The 17,646-nt window shown below is 48.2% G+C and overlaps 1 protein-coding gene across 3 annotated transcripts in view; it reads left to right on the forward strand.

The window, feature by feature from the left end:
- Positions 1-765: 765 nt before the first annotated feature.
- cd82b (CD82 molecule b) overlaps positions 766-17,646 on the forward strand; it is a 45,694-nt gene continuing 28,813 nt past the window's right edge. For all 3 annotated transcript variants that reach the window (XM_069895216.1, XM_069895223.1, XM_069895191.1), the window contains exon 1: positions 766-856. The gene's annotated coding sequence lies outside the window, so the exon portion shown is untranslated. The remainder of the gene's footprint in view (positions 857-17,646) is intronic.

Genomic DNA, 17,646 nt, shown 5'->3' on the forward strand with positions numbered 1-17,646 from the left:
TCTCCTCCTCTTTCCGTCTCTCTCCCATTGCCTCTCCTCCTTCCTGTGCATGTCTTTTGCCCCATCAGCCCGCTCTCTCTCCCTCTTCTCTCTGTGTATATCTTGCCTCATCGCCTCTCTCCCCTCTTTTCCCCTTTCTCTCCCCTCTCTGTGTATATCTCTCACCCCTTTGCTTCTAACCTCTCTCCCCCTCTCTGTTTCTCATCCCATCACCCCTCTCTCCCCCTCCATCTTCTGTATGTCTCCCCCCTCTCTGCCCCCTCCCCCTCTCTCTCCCTCTGTGCATCTCGCCCCATCGCCATCTACCCCCCTGTTTATGTCTCCCCTTTCTCTTCCTCCTCTCGATTTCTCTCTCCCCCACCCCCTCTTTCTGTGTATGTCTCCCCACTCTATATGTCTCTTTCTACCCCACTATATGTGTGTGTGTGTGTGTATGTTTCTCTCTTCCCACCCCCCTCTCTGTATACGTCTCTCGCCCCTCTGTATGTTTATCCCCCTCTGTGTGTGTGTGTGTCTCTCTCTCCCTCCCCACTCCCCTCTCCCCTTCTGTGAAAACCTCTCCCCTCTCTCTGTGGATGTCTCTCTCCCCTCACCAACCTCTCTCGCCCCTCTCTGTCTCCCGCTTTCCCCCTCCCCGCCCCCCCCACAACCTCTGTGTATGTCTCTCGTCCCATCGCCTCTCTCTCTCCCCCCGATCCGTTTCTCTGCTGGGGTTGACAGTTTCACCCGCTCACTTCCTCTCTTTCACTCAGCTTTTCCCTTCTGTTGCATCAGGTGGCGAGCTCGGTACGGGAGGTCCCGCTCGTTTCGCACGGTCACCGAGTCGCTGTCCGGTCACCGAACCGCTGTCCTGCCGGTAAGTTCTCTCGGCCCCTAACTTCCTCATGTCGCAGGTCCGGCCGGGGAGACGACGCTGCCAGGCCCGGCCCAACCCGACCCGTCCTGATCGCCTTCCTTCACCGCCGGCGGCTCTCCCAGGGACCAAGCACCGGGGCGAGGAGAGGAACCGGGGGAGGGGGGTGTCATAGTGGGGTCTCCAGGGACTCAGGGATTAGACCGGGATATCCAGTGCCACAGGAGACAGACCGGGGTATCCCGAATCACTGGGATACCCCGGGTAATTGGGATTTGGCCAGGATCTCCAGGGACTCGTGGATCAGTAATATCCCGGGACACGGGGATCAGTAATATCCCAGGACACGATCAGTAATATCCCGGGTCACGGGGATCAGTAATATCCCAGGACACGATCAGTAATATCCCGGGACACGGGGATCAGTAATATCCCAGGACACGATCAGTAATATCCCGGGACACGATCAGTAATATCCCGGGACACGGGGATTAGTAATATCCCGGGACACGATCAGTAATATCCCGGGACACGGGGATCAGTAATATCCCGGGATACGCGGATCAGTAATATCCCTTCCCTGAACACGGGGGGATCAATAATATCCCGGGACACGGGGAACAGTGATATCCCGGGACATGCGGATCAGTAATATCCCGGGACACGGGGATCAGACCGGGATATCTTGGGTCACTGGAATTTGGCCGAGAACTTCCGGGACTCGTGGAATAATATCCCGGGACACGAGGAACAGTGATATCCCGGGACACGATCAGTAATATCCCGGGACACGGGGGATCAGTAATATCCCGGGACACGGGGAACAGATCGGGATATCGAGGGATTCGAGGCTCAGTGGGAACACAGATATTTCAGGTCACTCGGATCAGTTTATTTGTCACAAAATACTGAGGACAGTGAGAAGGGTTCTTGTTCAAAACAGACCCGACAGGTTTTCCCACAGAGAACCACAAAAGCTAAAGATGCAGGAATCCTGAGTGGAGAATTCAGTGGGTGAAACAGCGACACTTGATCCACGATGTGAATCGCAGCTGCCACAGAAAGTAAAGGGCCTGGGCCCTTCGTCAAGGAGTGAGTGAAATAAAGACAGGCGCTCGAATAGAAAGATGTGGAGGGTGGGGGGGGGGGGGGGGGAGAGAGAGAGAGAGGAAGGGTGAAGAGGAGGAGGGGAGAGGGAGTGGAGGAAGGAAGGAAGGGATGGTCCACAGGCCAACAGGTGAGGCCACAGGTGGATGGGAGGATTGAAAGCTGGGAAGTGATTGGAGGTGGGAGAGTCTGGTAGAAAAGTTAGATCTAGAGAGAGAGTAGAAAAGTAAGTCCTGGAGTAGGAAACAATGGACTCAGATGAAGGTGCGGTTTACTACTGTTCATGCCGTGAACATTGACTTTGCGGTATCTATTGCCCATTGAAGAGCAGAAAATTTCAGGTAAAAATATCGGGATAAAATTATTTATACAAATTTTTCCACTCGCACCCCTACACATTTTTACAGAGCGGCTGCAGTCTAAATTGACCGCAGCCATTCCGTAAGAAACAGGCCTAACGAATACGACATTTCCCCTCTGACAAACTCCACAATGCAGGAAGGTTGTGTAAAAGTGCCAAAAAGTGCCCCTGTGTAAACAACCACATCGAGACACACCAGAGGTAAGTGTGCTAATATTTTTCAGAATAATTCTGAAGTTTCTGTGTAAAAATGTCCCATGAATCTACAGAAGGAAAACGGCGGTTGGCTTCATGCAGTAAATGCTACATGTAGGATTTATAGAAGTAACATTGATTGATGCCAGTTTATAGAATGACCACTGTGAATGTTTGCAGGAAACTAATTTGTCCCCCTCTGTGTCCTATTTGCATAAAAATCCAGCACTGGAAGCAAAATACCAGAGAAATACTCAGCAGGTCAGACAGCATCTGTGGAGGCAGAGAGTGATTTAATATCTGAAGTCAGTCTGGGGGGGTTCCACGGTTAGTGTAGAGGTTACCAGGACCAGCAACTAGAGCTTGAATCTGGCGCTGTCTGTACATTCTCCCCATGACCTGAGTGGACTTCAAGATCCAAGATTCGAATCCTTGTTGTCATGTAATAATACAGAAAATGGAATATTACATTTTACATTTAAATATAAAATTTCCTATTGCCTGCTGTAAGGCAGACAAAGATTCACCATTAGTATTGCACGGAGCCCCTCACAGTAAGAGAAAAAGAGAAGCAAAAGAGAGTCCCTTCAGAGACACTGAGTATCCGTGGATTCACTTCTGAAGCCATACGGACCCCTTTTTAATCCATAGGCAACCTGAGCTCCAGTACCAAAGCTCTGACACGATCAAGAAGCCTTCAGTGCCTGAGGCTTTTTGGGAGCCCTTCTTGCCCTCAGCACCCTCATGAATCTCGGATCTGTGAGTTTCTCTACTGCAGGTTGCCAACCACCAGTAGCCAATGTGGGAAATTCAGCCGCTGAGCCCCTTGTTAGTTTGCTGTCATGGTCCTGTAGGGCCCTTCGGGTGGTCCGGTTTCCTCCCACCCTTCAAATCGTATGGGGGTTGTAGGTTAATTTGGGGGACCCGGGCTCATAGGCCAGAAGGCCTGTAACCATGCTGTAAGCCTAAACGTAAATTTATTCAATCATTTTTCATCAGAACTGTGCAAAGTTGGAGATTTTGTTTTGACAACTGATTTATCCCAGATTTCCCTCTACCAATGTCATACTTCAGCTAAGGACTGGCTGCGCTGCAGTTTCCTAACTGAAAAAAAGTATTGTTTATGTGTTGAAAGATTTGAGGGTGTTGGCCTTCAGAGGTACCTTTTTGTCCCTGAACATTAATCAATGAAAGTTAATGTGTAGGTTACAACATGCAATTAGGAAGGCAAAAGGTTCATTAATGATTTGGAAATTGAGTGGAAAAGCAAATTATGCAGAGGGTACAGAGAGTGTGCAAAGAGATATAGATAGGTTAAGGGTCTGGTAGGTGGAGTACAATGTTGGTAAATCCGAGGTCGTCCACTTTGTAAGGAAAAATAGTGGATCAAATTATTATCTAAACTGTGAGAGATAACAGCATACTGTTGTGCAGAGGGAATTGGGAGTGCATGTGTGTGAATCTGAAAAGGTTGGTTTGCAGGTGCAGTCAATAATTAGGAAGGCAAGTGGGATGTTGGTCTTCATTGCTGGAGGGGTTAAATTTAAGAGCAGGGAGGTTTTGCTGCAACAGGGTACTGTGTACAGTTCTGGTCTCCTGACTTGAAGTACACAATCCTTTATCTGGACATCTAAAATCCAGAATGCTCCAAAAACTGGCATTTTTTTTCCTGGTGCTGGTACAGTGGAGGGGGGGAGAGAGACAGCAGCGTGACTAGGTTGGGCGGGGTCGGGGGGGGAGAGATGATAGCACGACTTGGGTGGGCGAGGGGAGAGAGAGACGGCAGCGTGACTTGAGCGGGCGGGAGGAGAGAGATGGCAGCGTGACTCGGGTGGGAGGGGGGAAGAGACAGCAGCGTGACTTGGGTGGGTGAGGGGGGAGAGAGATGGCAGCGTGACTTGAGGAGAGAGATGGCAGCGTGACTCGGGTGGGAGGGGGGAAGAGACAGCAGCGTGACTTGGGCGGGCGAGGGGGGAGAGAGACGGCAGCATGACTCGGACGGGTGGGGGAGAGAAATGGCAGCATGACTTAGGTGGGCGAGGGGAGAGAGAGACGGCAGCATGACTTGAGTGGGCGGGAGGAGAGAGATGGCAGCGTGACTCGGGTGGGAGGGGGGAACAGACAGCAGCGTGACTTGGGTGGGCGAGGGGGGAGAGAGACGGCAGCATCACTCGGGCGGGTGGGGGAGAGAGATGGCAGCATAACTTGGGTAGGCAAGGGGGAGAGAGATGCCAGCGTGACTGGAAGGGGGTGGATATGGCAGCACAATTCAGGTGGGCTTAAATCTGGGGCAGCTGGCTTTTGTTCTGAAATCCAGAAAAATCCGAAATTGGGAACACACGGTCCCCCAAGGGTTCCGGATCAAGGATTGTGTACCTGTACTTGCTTTGAAGGTGATGCCGAGGTGGTTCACCAGGTTGATTTCAGAGATGAGGGGTTAGCCTACATGGAGAGATCAAGTCACATGGGACTGTACTCGCTGGAATTCAGAAGAATGGGAGGAATCATAGAAATATTTAAAATTATGAAAGGGATAGATGAGATAGAGGTGGAAAAGTTGTTTCCATTGTTAGGTGAGACTGGAACTACGGAAAATAGCTCAAGAGCAGATTTAAGAAAAAGGTGAGGAGGAACTACTTTTCCCAGAGACTCTTGAAACTCTGGAATTCTCTGCTCAAGGAAACAGTGAAGTCTGCCTCATTCAATGTAGAACCAGAGTACTCTAGAACCCTATAGAACAGAAATAGGCCTATCTCATCTGTACTGAACTAATACTTTACCTAGTCCCATTGGCCTGCACCAGACAATATCCCTTCATACCCCTCACATCCATGTAACTGTCCAAACTTTTCTTAAATGTCAAATCAAGTCTACATTCACCACTTCAGCTAGTAGCTCATCCCACACTCTCATCACTCTGAGTGAAGAAGTCCCTAAATATCTTACTCTTCACCCTTAACCCATGTTCTTGTCTCACCCAACCTCGGTGGAAAAAGCCTGCTTTCATTTACTACCATATGATAGTATCACGGCGACAGAAAGGGAGGACGCTGCAGAGGAAGTGCCCACTCAGTTGGTGTGGGAGGAAGTCAGAAATAGGAAGGGAGCTATCATTGTACTCGGAGTAGTCTATAGGCCCCTGAATAGCCCTCAGGACTCCGGATGAACAGATAAGCAGGTCGATTTTGGAATGGTGCAGGAATTACAGAGTTGTTGTTATGGGACACTTCAACTTCCTTCTATTGACTGGCTCTTCCTGACTGCAAGAGGGATATTACAGCAGAATTTGCCAGGTGTAACCAAGAAGGGTTCCTGACACTGTATGTGGACCAGCTGACTAGAGGAGAGGCCATACTGGATCTAGTACTGGGTGATGAACTCTCAGTGGGAGAGCATTTTGGTGATTGTGACCACAACAAAGGACAAGGATAAAAGCAGACAAAATGGGAAAGCATTTAATTAGGGAAGGGCTAATTATGCTAGGATGAGGCAGGAATTTGTGAGAGTAAATTGGAAACGGATATTCATGGACAAGAGCACAGAACTAATGTGGAGGACCACTTGTGCTGGGTTTAGAATAGGTTTTTCCCACTAGGACAAGGAAAAGATGATAGGAAAAGAGAATTGACAAAACAGGTGAGGCAGCTCATTAAGAGGAAGAAGAAAGCAACCGCTATATTTTGGAAGTAAGAAACAGGAAGGACATGATTATTATATCATAGCCAGAAAGAAGCTTAAGAAAGGACTTAGGAGAGCTCGAAGAGGGCACGAAAAGGTGTTGGCAGGTAGGATTAAGGAGAACCCCAAGGATGATGAGAATGAAGGTGGGGTCACTTAAGGATAAAGGAGGCAACATGTGCCTAAAGGCAGAGGAGGTTGGGGAGATCCTAAATGAATACTTTGCTTCAGTATTCATGAGAAAAGGACTTTGATCGGGGTGAGGTCAGAATAGAACAGGCTTGGGTACTGGACATTAAGGAAGAGGAAATGTTGGATCTTCTTAAAAACATTGAGTAGGATGTCCCCAGGGCTGGGCACAATACAACCCAGGTTGCTGTGGGAGATGAGGGAAGAGATAGCTGTGGCTATGATCTTTGAGTCTTTCTTGGCCACAGGGGAGGTGCCGGAGGACTGGAGAATGGCAAATATAGTCCTCTTATTTAAGAAAGGTAATAGGGAGGATCCTAGGAATTGTAAACAGTGCATCTTACACCAGTGGTGGGCAAACTATAAGAAAGGATTCTTAAGGATAGGATCTATGAACATTTGGAGAAGGGCAGTCTCCTCAAGGATAATCAGCATGGATTTGTGAAAGAAGATTGTGCCTCACGAGCCGAATTGAGATTTTTAAGAAGGTAACAAAAGAAATTGATGAGGATAGGGTGGTAGATGTGGTCTACATGGATTTTAGTGACGCATTTGACAAGGATGCCCATGCGAGACTCGTTCAAAAAGTCATGAGACATGGGATCCACGGAACCTTGGCTGTGTGGATTAAACATTGGCTTGCATGTGGAAAGCAGAGTAGTAGTGGGCGGAAAGTACTCTGCCTGGAGGTCAGTGACTAGTGATGTTCTGCAGGGATCTGTTCTGGGACCCCTGGTCTTTGTAATTTTTATAAATGACCTAGATGAAGAAGCAGAAGGATATGTCAGTTTATGGTTGATATGAAGGTTGGAGGAATTATGGATGGTGCTGAAGATTGCCGTAGGTTAGAAAAGGATATAGACAGGATGCACTGTTGGGTGGAAAGTGGCAGATGGAGTTTAATCCAGAAAGGTGCAAGGTGATGGATTTTGGAAGGTCAGACCTGAAGGTTGAGTACAGGGTTAATGATCGGATACTTAACAGTGTGGAGGAACAGAGGGTCCAAATCCATACATCTCTCAAGGTTGCCATTCAGGTTGATGGGATGTTGGGCTTCATTAATAGGATTGAGTTCAAGAATCGAGAGGCCATGTTGCAACTCTGCAAATCTCTGGTGAGACCGAGAGTATTGTGTTCAGTTCTGGTCATCTCATTACAGGAAGGATGTGGAAGTTATGGAGAGGGTGCAGAGGAGATTTACCAGGATGTTTCCTGGATGGAAAAATGTCTATTGAGGCAAGTTTAGCAGAGCTGGGACCTTTCCCTTTGGAGCAAAGAAGGATGAGAAGAGATTTGTTAGAGGTCTACATTATTATGAGAGGCATCGATAAAGTGGTTAACCAGTGCCTGTTTCCCAGGGCAGGAACAGCAAAGACCAGAGTAGTGAAGGGAGGAAAGTTTAGGGGAGACATCAAGGCTAAGTTTTTTTAAAATAAACACAGAGAATTGTGGGTCCTGGAATGCTTTGTCCGGGATAGTGGTGGTGACTGGAAAATTGGGGGCATTTATGAGACTCTTAGACAGTCAGCTGGATGAAAGTAAAATAGAGGGTTATGAGGTAGGAAGGTTTTAGCATGTTATTTTGGTAGAAATATATAGGTGGGCCGAACATTGAGGGCTGAAGGGCCTGTACCGTTCTGTAATGTTCTATCTCTATCCTTAATCTCCTATCAAATTTCCCTTCATTCTTCTATGCTCCAGGGAATAAAGTCATAATCTGTTTACCTACATTCAATTGATTTATGGAGGCCAACTGCCAAATGCTTTTTTACGACCTGTGTTGTCACTTTCAGGGAATTATGCATTTGCATTCCCAGATCCCTCTGTTTTAGCACATTCCTCAAAGTTCAAAAAACATTTTCAGAATACATACATGACATTCTCATTTCTGACAAGCACAGCAATTAGTTGAGTAACTAACTGTGGGTTAGTTACTATAAACAAGCTGCAAATCCAGATGTAAATATAGTAATAAATAACATGCATGGGTCCTAATTGAGTCTCTAAATGAGTATAGTTATGCCCCATTGTTCCAGAGTCTGATAGTTGAGGCGTAGTAACTGGTGGTACGAGTCCTGTAGCACCTGTACCTCATTCCTGATGGCTGCAGGAACAATAGAGCATGTCCTGGGTGGTGTGGATCCTTAAAAATTGTTGCTGCTCGCCAACGGCAACACCCCAAATCGATATGCTCAATGGTGGGGAGAGCTTTGCCTGTGATGTACTGGGCTGCGCCCACAACCTTTTGCCAGTTTATTCGCTCAGAGGTATTGGTGCCCCCCCATACCAGAATGTAGCAACTACTATCCAAAAAATCCGCTCGCAGGCTAAGTTGGCTCTTTACTATTTGAATAAATCCAGATGCGTTTTAACCTGTTTATTAGTGAACACAAAAGGACTCATAATGTAGTAACATCCATGAACTTGGTAATGATCATGTCCTTGCTAACATGACTAATGACTGTGTAATGATAACGGTAATGGTCAACAGAAAATACTGGAGCCCTACTCACCCAATGTCTATCCCGCCATACCTTTCAATGTGGGCTAAATAAAAATCCAACCATGTGAAACCCACGCACATGCGCCAACCATCCACGGTGAAGAATGCATCTGCGCCGGCAATGACCAAACATGCACAGCCTCCGGGCCATGGAACACCACCGATGCCCGGAGCCAAATCATCGACCACAAACAACGCACTTTTGGCTCCTACAATACTGGCCCTTAATTATTATATCTCATAATAATTACACAATTATAAATAACAATCAAACGTATTCCAATATTATGTAGATCTTCTTTCTTCTTTCTTCGTAAGGCCAGAAGTTACCAGCATATTGCCTTGAGAAAGAATGATCTTTACCCCACTCTGGACCAGTAATGTTTGTATTCTGTGTAGTGGGCAAGGAGCAAGGCCCAAAAAACAACAAAATAAAGTCAGTTTGGGCTTGTCAAAGTTCCTCTATCTCTTGTAGAAGGAAGATTTTGTTGATGGATCTGTTTAGAAAGCTGGGTTTGGTCTTGATCCGAACATGATGTACAAGTCCTTTTTTGTCCAGAATGGTCTCAACAATTTTCCAGTTAGCTAGGAGTTTCAAGGCACTGAATCATCCATGATTCTGGCTCTAACAAGCCATAAAAATTGTTAAATGTGTCTGATGTTAGACCATTTCTGTCATTCCTGCATTTGGGGAAGATATCTTGAATCCATCTTTTTCAGAACAAGTCTGACACATACTGAACTTGCCTCCACCTGCGATGAGCAGATGTGTCTTTCTTCTGAAACTGCCCCGGTGGCATCAATGGCATAACATTCATTTCTTTTCTCAGATTTGAGATTTCATCTGCAAATCTCTTCTTCTGGCAAAAGCAGATGATCTCCATTTCAGCATTAGCCAGTTCTTCAACTGTGAAACCATTGTTTTCCTGAGTCTCAAGATATCCTGTCTCCTTTTGTGGCAGATCTCTCTGATGGATGTTATCTGGATGAAGTTGTGGAAGAACACCACTTGCTTGTTTCTTCTGTCTGCTATATTACAGAAGCAGTCCTTTAAGTCTGAGCATCTCTGCTACTGCCCTTTTCAAACGAGTCCAGGATGAGAAGTAATGGATTAAGCAAGTTACTGGATCCATCTCTTCAGACATGATCTGAGCAGCGTTTACAGTTATACTCTTGATTTCAGAGTCCTTGGATGAGATTTATTCCAATCCATCAGGATTTTGAGGCCACTCTTCCTGAGGTTGAAGAAGAAACTGAGGCCCGGTACCCATATTTCAGAAAAGATTTGACTTACAAACCTTGAGAAGCCATGTCTGCTGGATTGTTAACTGTGTTAACATATCTTCATTGTAGTGCATGTGAGACTTTGTCAATTTCAGCAACTCTGTTGGCCACAAAAGTTTGGAACCTTGTGGTCTTATTGTTGATGTATTTTAGCACAGAGGTGCTATCGGTCTAAAGTATGGAGTCTGCTAGTTCCATCTGCAGCTCATTTCTCTACACTGTCCATTCTGATCATCATGTTGGCAACAGTCAACTCCATTCGAGGGATAGTGGTTGGCTTTAATGGAGCCACTTATGCTTTTCCCATCACAAACCCACAATGTGCCTAATCATGTAGTAACAGGTAACTAACAGTTCTATAACCGTCCTCACAGACATCAGCAAAATGATGCAGTTCGGCAGATGTCACCGTTCCGAAGTTTGTGAGTTTGAAGCATCTGTCAACCTTAAAGTCTTCCAGCTTATGAAGATCCTGAATCCAACACATCCATTCCTGTACAATGGAGTCTGGTATCGTATCTTCACAACCAATCCTTTTCCTACACAAATCTTGCAGGATCTTCTTGGCAGTCTGGAATACTGGTGCGAATATTCCTTGGGGATCATATATCGAACTGACTGGATTCCCCCTTCTTGTGAGAGGTCGGTCTTTCAAGATGATTTTGAACTTAAAACGTCTAACTGGACACACCATTGTACACCTAACAGCCTCTCCACAGGAAGGTTGAAATGGACCAAGTCCAGATTCTTCATTTCCTTCGCTCTCCCTGTGTAAAGCTGCTGAAGTGAGGCAGTCATCCACATAGAAGTTGTTCATGATGATGCTTACAGCTTGAGGGCTAAACTGTTTCATATTGTCCTCATCATACTTCTAATGGCAAAGTTTACTCAACAAAGATGAAGTTGCTCCAAATAGATGCCTTGTCATTCTGTATTCTCATCATATTCTGACTGTAGTCTCCATCAGGCCAGCAGAGGAACCGTAACAAGACCCGATCTTCATTTGGTACTTTAAACTGGTGGAACATTGCTTTATCGTCTGCAGTGATGACAACAGGTTCTTTACGGAATCTAGCCAAGACTCCCATCAATGTACTGGTCAGGTCCAGTCCCTGTAAGAGCTGAGAATTTAGTGAAACTCCCTGAAATGTCACCACAGTCACAGTGTGGTAGATAACATTTTCTGCCATCACTTTGTTTCAAGACACCATCTGGTACTTTCAAAGATAACCTTTGAATATCACATCAGACATGAAGTTGGTGTAATCTGAATGAAAGGAAGAATCCTTCTCAAATCTTCTCTTTTGGTTCAGTGTATGTTGTTCAGCCACACTTCTACTGTCAGGCATGCAAATTTCTCTTTCCTTTAAAGGTAATCCAATGCAATAATGGCCATTGACTAGCTTGGCAGATTTTGGAACTAAATCCTGAAGGTTCTTGGTCATCACTGAGGACTCAGGAAAGTCAGTCCTTTTCTTTTACAATCGCTTTTATTGAGTTTTATCATACATTCTAAGTCCATATAAATTAAAAACAATATTGTAGCGACTGCTACACAGAATGAAACACACCACTGCAACGTTGGAGGTTTCAAATGAACTGTTTATTCATGCGCCCCTTTGAGGACGGCGTGAGTTCCACCCCCGCTTCACTGGTGATGTCACCACGCCCAATGCGAGGCACAGAGGTCCCCCGATGGCGCCATTTTCTCACGGCTATCCTGCCAGTGCGGCAGTACAAGCAGGGCCGGTTCGCCACAAGGATGTGCGCCACCACTCAACCCCCTCCAGAACCGGCTTGGGCAGCCGACCTCATCGGTTTGGCCGGGGCGTCACTACCGGCTGGCTAAGGTCCAGGTGTGCCGCCTTGAGTCGGTCGACTGTGAACAATTCCCCCTTGCCCCCGATGTCGAGGGTGAATGTCTTGCCTGAGCACTGCAGGACTTTGTAGGAACCTTCATAGGGGCGCTGCAGGGGTACGGTGTGTGGGCCTCACTGAACGAAAATGAAATTAGCTGTGGCCAGCTCTTTGGTGATGCAGGATGGGCGGCTGCTGTGGTGGGTCGGTGGTGGGGACGCGAGTGAGGAGAGCTATCCCCGCAAGTCTGCCAGCAAGGTTTGACTCTTGGTCACGGAACCAATGCTCAGGCTGAAGAACTCCCCGGGTAGCGACAGCGATGCGCCATAAATGAACTCCGCGGACGATACCTGAAGGTCTTCTTTCGGAGCCGTTCTGATGCCAAGCAGGGCCCAGGGCAATTGTCCGTCCAGTTGAGCCGGTGAGGTGAGCCATGAGGGCTGACTTTAGGTGCTGGTGGAAGCGCTCTACTCGGCCGATGGCTTGGGGATGGTTTGTGTTGGTGTAATGGAGCTTGATCCCCAAGAGGTTTGCCAGCTGTGACCAGAGGATGGATGTGAACTAGGCACCCCTGTTGCTCGTCATGTGTGCTGGGACGTCAAACCTGGCGATCCAGTGGGCGAGTAGGTTCCTGGTGCAGGACTCAGCAGAAAGGTCTCTCAGTGAGATGGCTTCCGGCCACTTCATCACGCGGTCGACCACAGTCAACAAATAGCAGGCATCCCTGGACACCTGCAGGGGGCCCATGATGTTGATGTGAATGTGTTCGAACCTCTTGGCCATGGAGTCATATTGCTGTACCAGGGCCTTAACTCGGCGCTGGACTTTGGAGGCCTGGCTCTGCGTGCAGTTTCTCGCCATCTGGGCTTCCTGTTTCTTGAGGCCGTGCCACACGAACCGTTCTGCCACCATGCGAACTGAGGTCTTGACCGAGGGGTGAGCCAAGCCGAGGACCATGCTGAAGGCCTGTGGTCTCAATTGTGGTGGGACTACTGGGCGTGGTGAGCTGGTGGAGACTTTGCAGAGCAGCGTCAGGGCTGTCCGGCAGTTTGAGGTCCTGGAGCTGGAGACCCGTGATGGCAGTGCGGAAAGCTTGTGTGTCTGCATCCTCCTTCTGCACCTGCGATAGCTGGGTGTAGTCCAGGCCGGAGGAAAAGCTGTGGATGGTGGGCCTTGAGAGCTTGTCCACAACGACATTGTCTTTACCTGCTCGGTGTCGGATGTCGGTGGTGAACTCCGATATGTAGGACAGATGCCACTGCTGGCACACCGACCAGGAGTCCTTTGACATTGCGAGGGCCAGAGTGAGTGGTTTGTGGTCGGTGAACACAGTGAATGGCCTGCCCTCCAGGAAGTACCGGAAGTGCTTGATGGTCAGGAACAGGCCCAGGAGATCCCCGTCGAAGGCGCTGTACTTCAGTTCCAGGGGAGCAGAGGTGCCTGCTGAAGAAGGCTAGTTGGCGCCACTGGCCATTGACCCATTGCTCTAGAATGTCACCGACGGCCGTGGCTGAAGCATCCACTGAGAGTATGGTGTGGGCATCTGAATGTGGGTGGGCTAGTAGGGTGATGCTTGCCAATGCGTCTTTCATCACAATGAAATCATTCTCGGCCTCTTCTGTCCCCTCCAGGGTTTTGTTCTTGGCGGCGATCAGTGCGAACAACGGCCGCATGATATGAGCCGCTCCCAGGATGAAACTGTGGTAAAAGTTGACCATCCTGGCGAATTCCTGTAGACCTTTGAGGGTGTCAGGCTTCGGGAACTAGCGTACGGCTGCAACCTTCTCGGGTGCCAGGACAGCTCCATCCGCAGAGATGGCCCAGGAACTGCAGGGACTGCTTGCTGAACTGGCACTTGGCCATGTTAACCGTGAGGCTGAACTCTGCCAGACGGGTGAATAGCGCACAGAGATGGGCCTTGTGTTCATCGTGGTCCCGACTGGCGATGAGGATGTCGTCGAGATAGATAAACATGAAGTCCAAGTCTCTGCCCACTGCGTCCATCAGGCATTGAAATATCTGGTCCACCTTTTTAAGGCTGAAGGGCATCTGCAGGAATTCAAATAGGCTGAACGGGGTGACGATTGTGGTTTTGGTGATGTTGTTGGGGCGGACCGGGATCTGGTGGTAACTCCATACCAGGTCGACCTTCAAGAAAACCCGGGTGCCATGCAAGTTGGCTGTAAAGCCCTGTATATGCGGGATGGGGTATTGGTCCGGCGTGGTCGCATCGTTGAGGCGACGGTAGTCTCCTCATGGGCGTCAACCCCCCAGAAGCCTTTGGGGTCATGTGGAGGGGGGAGACCTAAGGGCTATTCGATCTGCAGATGATCCCCACCTCCTGCAGTCAGGAGAACTGCTCCTTTGCCAGTTGCAGCTTCTTGGGGGGGAAACCACCTGGCTTTGGCGTGGAGGGGGCCCTGGGTTGAAATATGATGGCAGATTCATGTTGGGGCATGGCGGAAGTAAATTGCGGCTGCAGGATGGAGGGGAACTCGTCGTGCATGCGAGAATACTCATCCTTGGGGGCATTATCCCTGGGCCGCACGCATCTGTGGAGTCGAGGCGAATGGATCGGAAGGTGTGGGTATTTAGCAACCATTTGCCTTTGATGTCGACCAACAGGCTGTGTGCCCGAAGGAAATCGGCTCTCAGCAGCGCCGTGCCCACAGAGGCCAGTATGAACTTCCAGCAGAACTTGTCCTTGCTGATCTGGATCTGTGCGCTGCATGTGCTGAAGGTCTTGATGGAGGATCCATTGGCTGCCTGTAAGGTTGGGCCCCATGCTCAGATGCGGGTTTTGAGGGCGGTTGGGGGGAGCACGCTCAGTTTGGCTCCAGTGTCTACCAGGAAATGTTGACCACTGGACTTATCAATCACATGCAGGAGGCTGTTTGTGTGGCCAGCCATCACAGACAATAACGGCGGTTGGTCGGGTCATTTCCCTGGAACGAACAAGGCTGACTGCACTTGCGGGCTTGGGCCCCCCAGCGTTGATGGTAGAAACACCAGGTGGGGTGGTGTTCTTCTGGTTTGTGCTGGGGGGGCGGGGGGGTGCTTGCAGCCAATTGGGTCCTGGGCGCGATACCTGGCTGAGGCAGCCTCATTTTCCTCGCTTGGTCCGCCAGAGGATGTTTGCGCAGGCTGCGACTCTCTGTGAATCTGAGAAATCCTCATCGGCCAGCAGGAGTTGGATATCCTCTGTTTGAGGAAAGCCTGTTGAAACATCAAGCAGGGTCTGTGGCCCTCTGCCAGCGTGAGCATCTCATCCATGAGGGCAGATGGGGTTCTGTCGTCCAGACCATCAAGGTGTAGGAGCCTGGTGGCGCGCTGCCACTGGGAGAGGCCGAAGGTGCCGAGGAGGAGGCTTCTGGGAACGAGGTATTTACCTTCCACTGGTGGGTCATGGATGAGGTTGTCCACCCTGGCTGCGGTTTCTTTGTCGAGCGCACTCACGACATGGTAGAACATCGTGGCATCTGATGTGATGTGTTGGAGGCGAATCTGTGCTTCTGCCTGCCTGAACCAAGTGCATGGGCAATGTGTCCAGAAGGGGATGGGGAGTTTCACCGCAACCACGTTGATTGCTGTGGAATCCATATCAGGAGGCCAGAAAACTGTCTGGACTCGCTGGGGTCACCAATGTAGCAACTGCTACACAGAATGAAACACACCACTACCATTTTGGAGGTTTCAAACGAACTGTTTATTCAAACTTCGCACGCGCCCTTTAATGGTGGTGTGAGCTCCGCCCCCCCATGTCAGAGGTGACGTCACCACGCTCGCCCAAGGTGCGGACCCTGGCCTAAGCCACGAGGCCACAATATTTTACATTTGGATTGGTATATCATATAGAAATAATAATGCATGGACTCATTTTTTGGTAATCTTCCTAACATTATGTCTGAATGTTTTTCCAAACTTAGAAAGGACATTATATCCAGTAACCATTGTCTATGGGTGGGTGGAAAGTCCTCTGTCCATTTAAGCAATATTCCTCTTCTAGCCAGTAATGAGGAAAATGCTAAGACCTGTTTTGGGTTAGACATGCTACCAACGGGCATGGTTCTAGATCAATCCCAAAAATAGCCAAAAATGTTTGGAAAATAGTTGTTCAATATTCTGCTAAACTGGGACAAAACCAAAACATTTGCATCAAAGAGGCTTCAAATCTTTTACATTTATCACACGAGTTGATGTCCTGGTAGATTCACTTTAGAAAAATACACTTCACAGGTCAGTCCTGAACTGCTGTTCATTGTTTCACAACTGATATCCTGTTGACACGTCACTGAGTGTTGAGCATTATCATTTGTTCCTCCTAAAGGTCTATTAATCATCCAACCAAGCAAGGCTTTGATAGCATAAGGTCTGTCTCCTACACTCCGAATCTAGTGGTCCAGAGCCTTTGTACCATCTGGGTCAATCAGCAACTTTATCTCAGAGCCAATTTCAGGTAGATGAACATTCCTCAGATGAGACCACTGATTTGATGTTTTCTTTGAGCACAGGCATAGTTTTCCGGGAGTTCACAAAAATCTCTGCTGTCCAGTCCAGCGACCTCTAAATGTGAAATGATTCTGGTTTCAATGATCTTCCTTTGACCCATAATTCTCAATAGTATACTCAACCTTCTTCCCTGAAGATTAAGCTTATTCATTAGCCCCACTGTGTAAAACGACGCAGCGCTACCTGGGTCAAGAAAAGCATAAGTATGCACTGTTCCTGGCCTTGACTTGTACTGGCACTATGGAAGCTTTGCCGTTATCTTCACCACCCCAGAAAGACCTCTTGTCTGAACAGAGGCTACAGCACTGTTTTCATCTGCTTCCTTTATTTCCATTTGCTCTGGTTCGATTTCTTTCTTTCCTTGGTAAATGTGCAGCATTCTGGGATGCTTTAAACCACATATGTTGCAATGGAGTCATTTCCCGCAGTTTTTGCTGATGTGTCCTATACACCGATAGCCAAAACATACTCCATTTTCTTTAAGAAACCAATTTTCTCACTATGCGCCCTCTTTTTCAACTGTGGACACATCTCCAAAGCATGTCCACCTCCACAGAGCAAACACCTCTTCGCAGCAGGCAAACTCTCCTTTTCCTTTGTTCCTTTGTCATTTTCCCTATCTGCAACTATCACAGTCGTGGCAAAGATACTTCCTTTTATTCTTGGATGAGGCTGTGATTTGGACCTCCTTACATCTTTGCTCACTGTTGGAGTGTCTTTGATATCTCCAAATACTGGGTCTGTTGCAATCTTCACTTGCCTTTCAAGGAAATCCACCGTAACCCTAAAGGTAGCTCTTTGATTGTGTTTTTCCCGGAAATCACAGGCCACATTTCTCCATATATCCCTCAGCTGGTAGGGCAACTTCCTTATGATAAGCAGGGATGTCAAGCTCATGCACAGAGTTGATATCTTCCATGGCATTACAACCTCCTCTTAGAAAGAGGGTGCATGCCAGTAGATCCTTGTCATCCGGTTTTATTGACGACCATGAAAGAGCCTTCTCCATATAAGCTGCCGCAATTTTATGCTCCTATAGTAAAGACTTAGCCTTTCTGAATCCTCTGTCCGAGACCATATGATGGCAACTCCTTACAAGTTCCCTCGGCT

The sequence above is a fragment of the Narcine bancroftii genome, chromosome 1, assembly GCF_036971445.1.
Source record: "Narcine bancroftii isolate sNarBan1 chromosome 1, sNarBan1.hap1, whole genome shotgun sequence".
Classification (NCBI taxonomy): Eukaryota; Metazoa; Chordata; class Chondrichthyes; order Torpediniformes; family Narcinidae; genus Narcine; species Narcine bancroftii.